We start from the raw sequence: 15,318 nt of genomic DNA on the forward strand, positions 1-15,318 counted from the left end.
CTTCTTTAGATTTTGAGCACGTTTGTTGCTTCAAACGAACAAAATTCCCCAATTACAAATGAATGACTGTACCCTTACATTACTTTATTTTACAAGTTACTCTATCCTGTGTAGTTAATAATGCTGTCTCCGACAGCTTTCATAATTGTTGGTATATTTGCTATCTTTTTAAACTCAATCTGCTCCCCTCTGTGGCAATTAAAAATACTTAAAAACTTGGAGTATTGCAAAAGGTGGGATCCTGAGCAGGATCCTAGCACTAAGTATTCATAGATTGGACCAATCACAGCCAAGAGTTTCGACCAACCACAGCCAAAAGTTTTGACCAATCACAGCCAAGAGTTTTGACCAATCAGACGAAAGATTGAAGCACTAACGATATGCAGTGGAACATTGCATGCACATGTACTGTGTGGGTCATTCTGTCACAGCATTTTGAGCAAGCTGGATCAATTTGTCTGAAACAGCAGGAGTGTTTTTAGTGGTTCAGTTTCTGGATTTGTGGAATTATAACCTTTGATTTCTCCAATTCCCAAGTCCAAATGTAGATTCAGTGCTGACTTTTAATTCCCCATGAGAGGTTTGCAATATTGACTGGGAATTTACCTCGGGAAATTTTCAGTGCTGACTTGGGATTCCCTGTAATATGCAATACTGACTGGGAATTTCCTATGGGGAATGTCCATTGTTGAGTGGGGATTTCTTTGGGGGATATCAATATGTGGATGGTAATTTTCAAAATGTATTAGGCCTAATCAATGTTAATTGGGAAAATTCATCTTGAAATTTACCAATACTCAATTGAGTTTTGTGGATGATATACGAACCTGACAACTCCTTGTTGATGGGTGTAAGAGAGGGTGCAAAGATTTAGAAAATTTTGAGACAAATCAATACTCTAAAACTTCAAAAAAAATTTTTATAAATGAAAAAAAATCCGATTTCAATTTCAAAATTTGAGTGTTTTTTTTTCTAAATGAAAAAAAAATCGCCAACCCTAATCCTAGCTAAAGACATGGCCAATGTCATCAACTGCATGTTCTCCTACTGTTTTTCAGCCAGTTTGTGGGCACTTAACTTTCTGTCAATAACCCCAGTGCCTGCTGCAGACCCAGCTTCAGTGCCAGTGATGGACCCATCTAGACTATTAGTCTCAGAAATACATACGATGCTTAGGAAATGATCCCAGTAGAGTCAGCCTCCATTATAAATGGGACAAGTTAATGTTGCTTCAGGGCCAATATATGTGGAAATCAATGCCCATACTGTGTGTACAAGCTGCCATTTTCATCATGCTCTGACAATTCATTCCATGAGGAGTTTGGCAGTGATCAAGAGCTCAATTCTACAGTGGAACCTGATAATAATCTGAAGGCTTATCGTTTGGACTTCCCTGCAGCTTCAAAGACTTACAGGAATTCCATCTCCGGTCTACTACTCAACGCTCGAAGTATCTGTAGTAAGCAACAGGACATGCAGTCATTTTCGAGCTTCATCCTGTGGACATTGTCTGCAACACAGAGACATGGCAGTCGGCAAATAATGTCCTAAGCATACCTGGATATTCCACTATCTGACATGACAGGAATAACCGAGGTGGTGGCATCATGGCAATAGTGAAGGATTCGTTGCTTCCGGCTCATCTCGACCACCTTAGCCCCACTGACATCGAGGTAACTATCTTATCACTGACCCTAAAACACTCAAAATGGCTTGTTGGAATTGTGTACCGTCCCCCAAACTCAGATATAACATTTTTTGATAAACTACAAGATGTCTGTGACAACCTCCAATCAGATCCCCCTCCTGGAAAAGCAACCAAAAAAAAAAAAAAAAAAGAACAAAAGAAAAGAAGAAAAAGAGGGGCGGAGTGATATTGTTGTTTATTTAATGGGTTAAGGGAGGGGGGGGGGGGGGGCAATGTCCCTGCCCAACCTCAAAAAAATAATCAATCGGGAAAATGTTGGAAAATATAGGGATTTTTTGAGGAAAATGTGCTTTACCCCCCTCTAGAAAAAAATTCTGGTGACGCTCATGTTCAGGGATCGACATGGACCTGGATAAAGCCCTTTCTAATAGGTCGTCAACAACGAGTCCCGTAACAGGGATGCTTCTCTGAGTGGGCACCAGTTATTTAAGGTGTCCCACAGGACAGTGTCCTTGGCCACCTCCTGTTTAATCTATTTATTCATGATATAAATCATGACTTTTCCACAAATTGCGCACCCTTTGCAGATGATGCACTCCTCTATCAGCCAATCCACTCACCCCAAGATGAACTCGCCCTCCAGTCGGACCTGACTGCACTTGAACAATGGAGCAATCTCAATGGTATGCAGCTGAATATCAAGAAAACCAAGGTCATGCACATATCCAGATCCCGGAAACCAGCAGTTCTTCCAAGTTACATTCTTCATGGTCAATCGCTCAGTGTTACACCTACATTCAAATACCGGTATCTTGGGGTTATCATCAACGACTCAATTAACTGGAATGATCACGTTGATGCCACTGTCTTCAATTGCGGGTGGTACTTTGACCAAGGCCTTGACATCCCTCTATCGTTCACTTGTCTTGCCCATACTACTGGTAGAATATGGGTTGCCAGCTTGGTTCCCATACACAGCATCCAATGCAACCAAACTTAATTATAATAATATAATAATAATTTATTCATTTATAAAGCGCAAATTCCAATATGATTTTGTTCAAATACGCTGTACAGTAAAAATATTAATTAAGATAAGAAATGATTTATTAATGGCTATGGATAGACAACAGGTTTCTTTGTTAGTTTTGCTTGATTTGAGTATAATAATTTGAGAGAGTGCAGAGAAGAGCAGGTAGGATGTGTATCAAATAGCCCAAAGATGCAATGTCATATGAAGACAGATTACATGCTTTGAATTGGATGACTTTAGATGCTTGTAGACAAAACCACATAGTTTCCTGTACAGTCAAGGTCCTTTTTAACTTAGTTGAATGCCAATCAGTGAAGGCCAACCCAAATTCAACGACTCCAGCGCGTACAAAATCGTGCAGCAAAACTAATCTTCAAGGCCAAAAAACGCGATCACGTCACTCCCTTGTTGAAACACCTACACTGGCTACCCATCAAGCAACGTATTGTATTTAAAATCCTGACTCATGTTTACAAGTGTCTTCACAACAAAGCTCCGACCCATCTCGACTCTCTCATCATGCCGCATCACTCTGCAAGACCTGGCCTCCGCTCCAGTCAGGACATGACCCTGCTCCATGTGCCCAGAACATCTACCGTAGCTGGTGACAATGCATTCCAGGCACATGCACCTCGGCTCTGGAATGATCTCCCGCAGCACATCCGACTGTGTCCTTCCTTGGATGTCTTTCAAAAGACCCTTAAGACATATTTATTTGATTGAGATTCATGTTTTCATAATTTTCTTGTTAATGTTCAGCATATTTTGTGTGTGTGTGATTTATTTATTGTTCAGCGCTAGTTATGTGAAACTTCTTTGAGTAAGAGCGCTATATAAATGACTTTGTTGTATTGTATTGTATTGTATTGTAGTAGATAAAAAATGGTCACTAGGATTGTCTCACATTTAATCACCACTGTGCTAGAACTCAAACCCTGAAAAACACACCTAGTCATGTCTTCCCCCGGATCTGGAGTACATGTAGTTTGCCATCGTATATAAGGGACTCTCTATTAATTGATTCATTTACACAGTTTAACACCGGATAATCTGCTCATTAGTATGAGTGTTAAAACCTTGAGCTGGAAATATACCCTCCCTTCAATGTTTTTATTTATTTTTTTATCTCTTTTAATCCTTTTATAGTAATTACATGTTTACATTTTTTTCAACTGTAAACTGCAATCATTCTTTTATTTTATTTTTATTTTCTCTTTCGCGGTTATGTTTATTTATTTATGTTTGAAATTAACTTGTTTAACTGTTCTACTTTCCGGTTGTTTATCATTTATTTTTTACATGTATTCATTTATTTTGTTTTTGCTCCTGTTGTTGCATTTCTTGTTATTGGATGGATTTTTTAATGGAGTTTTTCTCGCAGGTAAACTGCCATAAGTATGTCATTTTTTCTTTTCTCTACCAGGTTTACATTCGCTTATTTATTGGCTTTTCTGCAATGTGCAGAAAAAGCTTTTTTTTTCTGATTTTTTTTTTAGGTGTTGGGCCATGAGCCCAACACCTATTGTTATTCTATGAATTTACTATTCTTCTTCTTCTTCTTCTTATTATTATTCTCCAAGACAACTTCTTCTCCAGAACTGTTTGTCAAAATGAAAGCATATAGGCCTATGAACTTCAATTGTCAATACATGAATGCACAACCCACTGAAGATGTGCTTTTTTGCACAGAATTGCCTGTTGACAGGGGAAGGGGCTAGCTGTGAGACCGCTGTTGGTGTAGATTGTAAAAGGTTCACTTGCAATGCAAATTGATATCTAGTATTTACAATTTTATTTAGGCAAATACATCCAGAAATCAAAATCTGAATTTGGTGGCAAGGGAAGGGGCGGGGCCTAGCTGGGAGGGGAGAACTAGAAATCATTATTTTAACTCTTTCAGTGCCAAACTCGTACATGTACGAGGTATATTTGTTAGTCCAATAGCGCCAACCTCGTACATGTACGAGGTAATGTTCGTAAATGTTCGTACTTAAAATTGCCAAACCTCGTACATGTACGAGGTAGAGTAAATATGTTATCAAAAGGGGGCGCTCTTGCTCTTTCTAATGGTACCATTTTCATGCATGTACGACCTGTATTTATTTTTTCATTCGAGTTCTTGCGAGAGGGCGCAGCACTAAATCTCGTATTTTCTGCAAAAAGTGCGGAATCTCTCTGTGTTCAGGCCAGTGTTTCAGGGTGTATCACTATGTTTGTGACTACTTTTGACTTTCCAATATATCAAGGATATACCAGAGAGTAACAACAACAAATTTAGTGAGTAAAACTTATTTACTTTTTTTTTACAGAATTTTGAACAATAAACAAAAACGCTCGAAGTTGGGCGCTTTAGGGTTAAACTTTTCAAATTTCGCGGGCACTGAAAGAGTTAACTAATGAATGCACTTCAATTAGAGGAAAATGGATATGGCCATTATTATTAATTGCAGCTTGCAAACACATGAGTTTTGCCCATGTGAAAATGATTTTACCAACAAAGCCAATTTTGCTAGTTGTAAAAACATGCTGTATTATATAGGGCCTAAAAATAATATAAATGGGATTTTTTAGAAGTGTTTCTATTTTTTTCTTGTTAGGGTAAGAATGATACTTTGTCATGATATAGTTACTTTTGTGACAATACTTAGCAGTTTGGCTTGATGCCCTTTGAAAATAATGCAAAAAATGAATTTTTGCAGCCTCAAAATTGTGAAGTATTTACACGAAATGACTCTTAAGAGTCATTTCGTGTTAATACTTAATGCAAGTGTCCACGCTCAAAAAATCGAATGTTTTTATACTTTGTGGATGAAAGGACTTGGGGAGGAAGTAAATAGCCAAAATAGACTTTTTAAACTTTTATTTTGCCCGTTGCCATGGTTACGGGCCATTATGTGTGTTGGCCATTTTGAGGCCATGTTGAGGCTGCAAAAATTCATTTTTTTCAAAGGTCATCAAGCCAAACGGCGAAGTAGTGTCACAAAAGTAACTATATCACGACAAAGTATCATCCTTACCCTTACAAGAAAAAAATACAAACACTTCTGAAAAATCACCTTTATATTATTTTAATGCCCTACAATACAGCATGTTTTTACAACTAGCAAAATTGCATTGGTCCCCATTTTTAACCCTCCAAAATGGCACTTGCCAGGGCACTCAGAATAATTTCCCTTCGGCTATGGTTAGTTCAGACATCGGTCTTTTCATATCTGGTGAGAAAATCTTGGGTTATTATATATATCCTTTGTGCAGTAGCGCTCCAAGAATTGTACTTTTCACAAAAACCTTAAAATTGTATTTTCAGTTTTTTCCTTTGTTTTGAGTAATAACTTGTATAATTGGTATTGTTCATGAATACTACCACATTTTCAAAAACAGAATCAGAATGTGTATCATTTTTAGACCAGTGGATGAATAGTAGGTCGTGTACTCCCCCCCCCACACCTGGCTTGGCCCCGCCCACTCCCCCTGTGTCACCGAATTTGAACTTGTATGTTGCATACCAGAACAAATGTAAATGATATGCAAGTGAACACTTTAGAAATTATGTAGACTTCCTTTTCACAACCTCCCCTTCCCCCGCCCAGCGGGCATTGCTTGGGGTTGAGGGTGGGGTGTTACCACCCACCAATAACTTGGCTTCGTTGGTAAAATGATTGTCACATGGGCAAAAATCATGTGTTTGCAAGCTGCAATGAATAATAATGGCCATATCCATTGTCCTCTGATTGAAGTGCATCCATTAGTTAAAATAATGATGTCTAGTCCTCCCCTCCCAGTTAGGCCCCACCCCTCTCCTTGCCACCAAATTCAGATTTGGATTGCTACTTGTATTTGCCTTCATTAAAATTGTAAATAGATATCATTTTGCAAGTGAACTTTTCATAATTTACACCAACAGCCGTACCCGTCTCACAGCCCACGCCCCTGACACCCCTCTTCCAGTGCTCATTATGAGCAATGACCCCTCCCCCTCCCAAAGAATTCAACATGTAATTATTGATAAGGTTACATATTGCCTTGCGGAAAGTCCACATATTTATATGCACCCTGAAGGTGTGGCTATTTTGTTTGTCAATGTGGGAGTGGTTTGGAATATCTGGAAAGCGCGGGGGGGGGGGGGGGGGGGGGGGGGTGGTAATATGGATACCTGTACATCGTACATAATGCTGTAATTGTTTTTTACAAAATGCATTTATTTTAATATTTTCAATACAGAGAAGTGATATGGCGATTTATAGAACTCATATTTTTATATTAAAATACATGTACTTTAAAACAACTACCACTCTAGTGAAAACTCAAAACGAATTCTATTTTGATTGATTGAATTGTCTTGGCCCTACATATAAAGTCGAATATAGTACCATTAATGTTGGTGCTGCTATGCCCTCCAAATTCGTAATTTCGTAATCAGCATGACATCCAGAGTCTTTTCCAAACTGTTATCAGTAGTCAACATGGCCACACTTCTGTGGTCCATTCATTGTTGCATGGCAAGCAATTTTAAATGTATTAGTGCTTATAAATTACAGGGTTTTTGGTTTGTTTTTGGTATACAAACAGGGAATGTTTTGTTAATGTGTTAATTAAACAAATATCAACTTCCCCACCTAACCAAGTGCTTACAGATTTTAACCCTTTCTGGCGGGTATTTGGGTTTTTTTCTGAAAGGGAGGGGTACAGCACATTGTGATCCCATGTTAATTTACATATATGCTTTAAACGATTTTCCTACAACTGATTTGGCAGGAAAATATTGGTTGACCACTACTCTATAATATGACATTCTTGGTTCTATTGCTGCTTCCAATAAAGGTGTTTTTTTCTTTATATTTTTCCAAACTCTTGTCTAGATAAAATTTTGGGCATAATTTCTGTATTTTCTGGTTCTATATTAAGAACAAACATTATTGATCTACACATTCATCCCATTCAGGTCATTGTATGCATCCATTGTCACTGCCATAGGGACTATATACTATAGACTATATACTGATTGTATTCCAAAAATTGGTGGGTTTTCAACCTGAATTGGCAAAACTGAAGTAAATATACATAATTATGGTGATGTTATTTAATGCTCTGCAATTGATTCATGTAATAACTATCAGAAAAGGACATCAAAACAAAGAAAATGGTACAGATTGAAAGGTGAAAATTACATGAGCTTCTCGCACCAATGGCGGCCACGTTACATACTGAGCATGTATTGTTGTTAATTATATAGCCATGAATTTCAGTCTAAAGAGAATACTTTTGTGATAGGTTTTGAAAATAGAAGTATTTTTGTCTTTAGTTTATGAGCAACGATGTCTTTACATCGGTTGTCATACTACAGAAGCGTGTTTGGTGCCATGGTGACCACTGTTAAAAGTTTGGAAAAGTCACAAAATTTCATGTTGATCGGGCAAATACAAATTTGGAAGACACTTCCACTTAAAAAATACTTCAGACCCTAACTACGTGTACATGTATATAGCCAAGTCAAGTCAGATTGAAATACATTCAATCAAATTGATGCTGTTTTCTCTCCGGGTTTTCACTGGAGTGATCCTTGTTTTGAAGTACATGTATTTCAATAAAAACAAATAAGAGTTAATAGTTGCTGTCTAAATCGCCAGATCTTTTCCGTTTTGAAAATAATAAAATAAACGTCATTTTGTTGACCACACCTTTACTATATTTCCAAAAGTAACTTGCAATATAAAAAAAATATGTACAGTGTACATGCGTGTGTCCAGATCACCCTTCCCACTGACCTCCCCCCACCCCCAACCACCCCCGCGACATACACACCCCTTCTCCTCCTCGCTTTTCAGATATTCCAAGCTGCCCCGTGTTGTAAAAAAAAAAAGCCACCTTACATAATTCAGACTTTCTCCAAGGCCATGCATGTATGTAATCTGAACAAAATTGTGCTTGTTGACTTGTTGGCCGGCGCGGTTCTACGGGGGGGGGGGGGGGGGGGGGGGGGGGGGGGGGGCTGGGCTGGGCTGTAGCCCCCCAAAATTTTGTCTAGCCCCCCCAAAATAAATTCCGTAAAAAAAAAAATTGCATTAGCAAAAAGAAGGATTGTGATGTACATGCGAACGGTCTCCCCCTAAAGAAGAAATAGCCGTGACAAGGGTGCATTAGTTAATATAGTGTGAATGATTTTAGGATTTTATTGGCGCTCCCCATTGAAAATATGGCATGAGCCCCCCCCCCCCCCCCCCCCTATTGATTTTCGGAGGCCTAAGTGTCTGGAAAAAATAACCGGTCAACATTTCAGCACGCCTCCCTGAAAAAATTCTGGATCCACCGTGCCAGCCCCCCCCCCAAATATTGGTTCTAGAACCGCGCCTGCTTGTTGGGTGAGAGGGCGGGGTTCTCTAATGAGCATTGTGAGTGGGGGTGGCAGGGGAAGGGGCTGGCTGTGAGACAGCTGTTGGTGTAGATTGTAAAAGGTTCACTTGCAAATCGATATCTAGTATTTACAATTTAATTTAGGCAAATACTTGTAGAAATCATAATCTGAATTTGGTGGCAAGGGAAGGGGCGGGGCCTAGCTGGGAGAGGAGGACTGGACATCATTTGAATAATGATGCACTTCAATCACAGGACGATGGATATGGCCATTATTATTCATTGCGGCTTGCAAACACATGATTTTTGCCCATGTGACAAAGATTTTACCGACAAAGCCAAGTTATTGGTGGGTGGCCACACCCCACCCTCAAACCCAAGCAATGCCCCCGGGAGTGGGGGAAGGGGAGGCTGTGAAAAGGAAGGCTTTCTTATTTCTAAAGTGTTTACTTGCAAATTATTTACATTTGTTTCGTTATGCAACATACAATATCTAAATTCAGTGGCAAAGGGGGAGTGGGCGGGGCGTAGCCAAGTGGGGGGACTACACGACCTACCATTCATCCACTGGTCTAAAAAAAAATACACAGTCTGATTCTGTTTGTGAAAATGTGCTAGATTCATGAAAAATACCAATTATACACGTTATTACTCAAAACTAAAATACACTTTTTAAGGTTTTGTGAAAAATACCATTTTTTTTAACGCTACTGCACAAAGGATATACAATAACCCAAGATTTTCTTACCAGATATGAAAAGACCAATGTCTGAACTAACCATAGCCAAAAGGAAATTATTCTGAGTGCCCTGGCAAGTGCTATATTTGAGGGTTAAAAATTGGGTAAAAAATGCAATTTTGCTAGTTGTAAAAACATGCTGTATTATAGGGCCTAAAAATAATATAAAGGGGATTTTTCAGAAGTGTTTCTATTTTTTTCTTGTTTGGGTAAGAATGATACTTTGTCGTAATATAGTTACTTTTGTGATAATGCTTAGCAGTTTGGCTTGATGCCCTTTGAAAATAATGCAAAAAATGAATTTTTGCAGCCTCAAAATTGCCAAGTCCTTTCATCCCACAAAGTATAAAAAAGTTTGATTTTTTTGAGCGTGGACACTTACATGAAGTATTTACACGAATTGACTCTAAAGTGTTTACCAGTGTTTTGTACACGTCTACATGACAACTTCTTAACGCAAGCACATTTGTTACTTTTGATGACGTCATATGAAACTCAAAAGTTGGGCTCGCAAAAGTGCCCAATTGGGCGTTTTTTTTAAATCGGGCGTTTTTTTTTTTAAAAACATGCACATTGCACATCAACAATCAGCAATCAACATCAACAGTCAACTTCAACAATCAAAATCAACATCAACAATCATCAACAATCATTGTTTTAATTTCTTGCCATCAACAACTGAACATATGACGGCCCAACACCGTGTGTTTGTTCCCACAAACTCTAGTTTATTTCTTATTCTTGTTGGCAAAAATCCCATGGACTTTGTGCATGTTACATTGTTTGTGTCACTTTTCACAATAAACAATCTTCAATCTTAATGAAAGTTGGTCCAGACTAAGACCCTTGTGAAGTCATCATTGGTCACGTGACGTCATCTTAAATTTTCATATTTCAAAGCCCAATATCTACAGAACGGTAAGTCTGATGGGGATGAAACTTTGTACATAGGTAGACCGGGAAGTGCTATAGATAAAAATTGAGGTGACGTCATCATGACGTTATCGTGTGATTTTATATCAATTTTTGAAGTTTTAGACCTTTAAGCCATATCTCACAAACGCAATATGCTAAATTCAAAAGTCTTTTTGTATTAGGTTCGTTAAGCAATAGGTATATGCCAAAAATTCTGGAAAATGTGTGAAGTCATGATGACATCATAAAAAAAAATTCGATTTTGTAAAGCACATATAAGGGAATGTCCGATCGTCATGAAACTATGTGGGTGGAAAGATAATAGTACTAGTGCACAAAATCTTAAATGACGTCATGATGACATCATCGGTAGAACTTTTACAAATGTTTAAATATTTTACATTTTAATTCTGCTTACAAAATTTAACACTTTTATTCATCCGATTTGCTTCAAGCTTGGTACAGACTAAAACCACAATAAAATAATGAGCCCTACCAAGTATTGTTGCACGTCATCATGGGTTACCTGACATCATCTTAAAAGTTCATATTTCAAAGTCCTATATCTACAGAATGGTAAGTGAATGAAAGAGTATTTCTGATCATTAAATCATAGATATTTATGCATGAAACTGAACAAAATTAAACTTCACACTTCATTGACTTCGCCTTTTGCTACTGAAGTATTCACTTTCTTAGAGTTTAGCGTTCTCCTGAAGACGGTCAGAGCATACTGACCGGAACGTCGAGTTTATCTCTGGTTCTTTTCAGAAGCATTCTCTTAGTTGAGAAATTATTCGCACATGGTGTTTCCGCAAACCTTTCATTATTTAGTATCTCCACCATGCAAAGCCTCAAATCTTACTTGTTTTGATTTGTTTTGTCTTATTTCATTTCGTCTTTTATTGTTTTGTTTTGTTTGTTTTTGTTTGTTTGTTGGCTTTTCCGCATAGTAGCGGAAAAGCCTTTATTTTTGTTCTGATTTTCCTTTCTTCTTCTTCTTCTTCTTTTTTTTTCCCTGGAAAATCCCATAGACTTTGTACACGTCTTTTCTCAATGCCACTTTTGGCAATAATCTTTGTCGTACATCATTCAAAGTCAGCATGAACTTTTGTACCTTTAAGCCATATCTCACGAACGCAACATGCAAAATTCAAAATTCTTTTTGTATTAAGTTTGTTAGGTAATAGGTATATGTACAAAATTTTGAAAAAATGTGTGACGTCATCATGACGTCATCAAAAATGTGATTTTTAAAAACACATATGGGACAGTCCGATTGTCATGAATCTTGGTGGATAGCTAGATAATGGTACTAGTATGCAAAATCCGAAATGACGACACCATGACGTCATCGCATGATTTTTTATGATTTTTTTTATATACATGTATTTACAAAATTCCTCTTCCAAAATATAACGCTTTCTTTCATTGGATTGACTTCAAGCTTGGTACAAACCAAGACCACAATGCAAAAACAAGCATTGACAAGTGTTACCAAGATGACGTCATCGTAAGGCATGTGACGTCATCATAAAGGTGAATTTTTGTAAAGTCTCATATTGAAAAAAGTATGAGTCCGAATGTGTCAAAATTGCGTATGAAGGTAGTCCGATACCTCTGATTTAATATGGATTAATTTTTTTGACGATAATATATCTCACAGACGCTACATGCTAAATTAAAAAATTCTTGCACCGTATACTTTGAAACGTTGTACATGCATAGTCTGGAAGGTGTTATTGATAAAAAAACCATGTTAATTATTTGTGCTTATACGGTATGTCGCTCCAAGGGTAGGTCTAAAACATTTTGATGTTTCGTGGCAATAAGCGAACTTGGACATGTCCTGTGCACACTTTAAATTTCAGGTTGATACTGCCTCGGCTATCATGCAGAGCATGATATATACATGTACATGTACATTGCATGTCAGTCATCAGCCCGCAGCGCACGCGCGCGTTAAACTTGATGAGGTCAGGACCTTTATCTGCAGGGCTATGGCAGGAATTGGCCACGTGTTATTGGAGTTCGGCATCTCTCATTGTTTTCACGAACTACATATTTACAAAAAAGTAGCGGGCTTGAAGACGAGGTGGTAAGTCGAAAGCAAACACTTTTGTCTGAATGATATAAATTATGAGGAGTTTCAGTATATTTTGGCAGAAGTTTTTCCCTCGAAGTAGGGATGTGATTTGGAGGACGAGTTTTTTTAGTTCCTTCGCCAAGCTCGCCCGTATGACTGGACTAGATAATGACAAAACTTATGCCCACACATCGATAAAGGAAGCAATAAGCTTGTGTTTGATTGTACGTGCGTTGTGTGCCTTATAGCGTCATATTAGTTGTTTGTCTGCCATGTCTTTCAGCTTGTACGCGGAGCGTGTACAGTAAATCATCATGCACACGAGCACATGTAATTTGGGGGGCTTTGGGGCACCTTTTTGGGTGGCTGATTTTTTTCATGTCATGCATTTTAAATTTCTTTTTTATGTTCATTTTGTTCACAATTATAGAAATGTGTTTATTGACAATTTTTCATTTTCTTAGTAGACATGTACAGCTTCCTAGCTATTTACTCCCAAATCCCAGTTTTAACGAGCTATCTGTGAATGTCTGCTTTTCGTGAAGATGGTTTAATTTTTGAAAATTTTGTGAGGACAATCCTTTTGATAAATTTACAATTGTCATATTTTCTTTCACTATCAATATACGAACGTACCTATCCCAGCTAGTTAAATACCTCGGTCCTCAGTTGTCCTTGACAGCTTCATCGCCTCCAACACCGGAACTGTCAAGTTCAGTTCAGTGCCTTGGTTCTCAGATGCCGTTGACAATTTCATCGCCTCCAAAACAAGAATATTTTTTGAGACTCAGATTCATGCAGCATTAATTTCCTGTGTGCTAATTTTATGATTTTTGTAGTTCAGTGTAAAGGCTTGTTCATACTTCTAACCAATGGAAAACGATTCTGACGTCATGAAACATTCGCTTCAAAATTCTCTGGAATTGGAATGTGCCCAACTTTTGCGAAATCACAGTACAAAAACGTATTGTGACGTCAACAATTGCATTTGCATTCGCAGAGTATGAACCGGCCTTTAAATGTATTGTGTAGTGCTTACAACATTTACAACGTGTATGTTTTAATCATCTCCATTTTGTTGTTGCTATGTTTAAAAAAAATAGTTATGTAAAGTCATGCCACAGACATACGTACACCATGCCAAAGACAGCAACCAAGGATTATCTAAAATTTACTAACATGTAAACATTGTTTCATGTACATATTTATCGTGCTTTAATAGTGACACTATGCCAAAGACTGTGATTACGTTATAATCTTCACTTCACAGTAAATTGTTCATATTGAACCTGTTGAAACCACCAGAATTTAGCAGTTTTGATTGTAGGAGAGTTGGTATTTTTGATGTTGATTTTTATTGATGTTTATTTCTTAGCCAAAAGACGGACGTTTGCTACACGTATGCCAAAGCTCCTTAAACTGTTTTTCCCCTCCTTCGCACTTACTTCGTGATATTTTTTCTTGCTCCAAATATTGGTATTATTAGCGCAATACTTTGTGATGTGCGATGTCATGAAAAAAAGTTATGTGGGTTTTCCAGTAATTTGATACTATAATGTCTTAATTTTTTTTTAATTTAGTTGTTAGTCAAAATGTAAGGAAATGCTATCCAGCCTAAGTGAAATGTGAACATAGGTTACATGTAACTGTACTTCTTAATTGAGGCCTTGTGAAATCATAATAATTATTAGCCATGCACAATTGAATCATTTGATATATGGCTGCACTGGCATACTTCTTGAAGGCAAATATACTACACAATATTGCGTACCCATGAATTTTAATACGATATCTCAGGTTTTAGGTCCAAGCCCTTGGACTGGGTCTCAGCTAGCTGTTGAGTGGATTCCCAGCCTATTGATTGGTTACCTGCCTGTCGATTGGATTCAAGCTCTTCACCTGGACCAGTTGTGGACCCCAGCGTGTTGTTTGGATGGACCCTTACTTCATCGCCTGGATCCCAACTCCAGTTTTCACTTGGATCACAGCTCTTGAAATGGAACTGGTGACCCAGAAAACAGATTATCTTTTGAGGAACTCTTATTTCTGGCTATAAGTATGGAACTTAACCCAGGATCGTGGTAAATGTGTATTTTTGTTTTGGAGCACTTACTCATTGTTCACTGTTATTGAAGTTTTCAGGATTTAAGAGTTTGTTTGCTAAATATAAAAGGTTAATTCCAGTTTTTGAGGATTTAAAGAAAGCAATACATGTAGTTGTGTTTGTATGCGGGTTACATACATTATTGCACCAAAATATTAAAAGTGTGTGACGTCATGATTACTTCATCAAAAATGCATTAAAAGCATTGAAGGGAAGGTCGTATCGTCATGATATTGGTAAGAAGCTAGATAACATCAATATGCAAAATCCGAAGTGACATCAACATGACGTCATTAACTAATTTTTATTATTTTATATCTGTTGGCTACTAGCTCATTACTTTTCATGAACATTGAAGAAAAAAACAATTATCATTTACATGACTGCACATCGGAATCATAAACGGATTTTTCAATGTCCTAATAGCCGTAAATGTTATTGA

The 15,318-nt window shown here is 37.6% G+C and overlaps 1 protein-coding gene across 1 annotated transcript in view; it reads right to left on the reverse strand.

Moving 5' to 3' along the window:
* Window positions 1-14,767, reverse strand: part of LOC119739781 — a 35,678-nt gene extending 20,911 nt beyond the window's left edge. Inside the window, exon 1 of the mRNA XM_038214851.1 lies at window positions 14,642-14,767. The gene's annotated coding sequence lies outside the window, so the exon portion shown is untranslated. The remainder of the gene's footprint in view (window positions 1-14,641) is intronic.
* Window positions 14,768-15,318: the final 551 nt, after the last annotated feature.

This window comes from Patiria miniata, unplaced genomic scaffold, assembly GCF_015706575.1.
Source record: "Patiria miniata isolate m_02_andy unplaced genomic scaffold, ASM1570657v1 HiC_scaffold_4, whole genome shotgun sequence".
Classification (NCBI taxonomy): Eukaryota; Metazoa; Echinodermata; class Asteroidea; order Valvatida; family Asterinidae; genus Patiria; species Patiria miniata.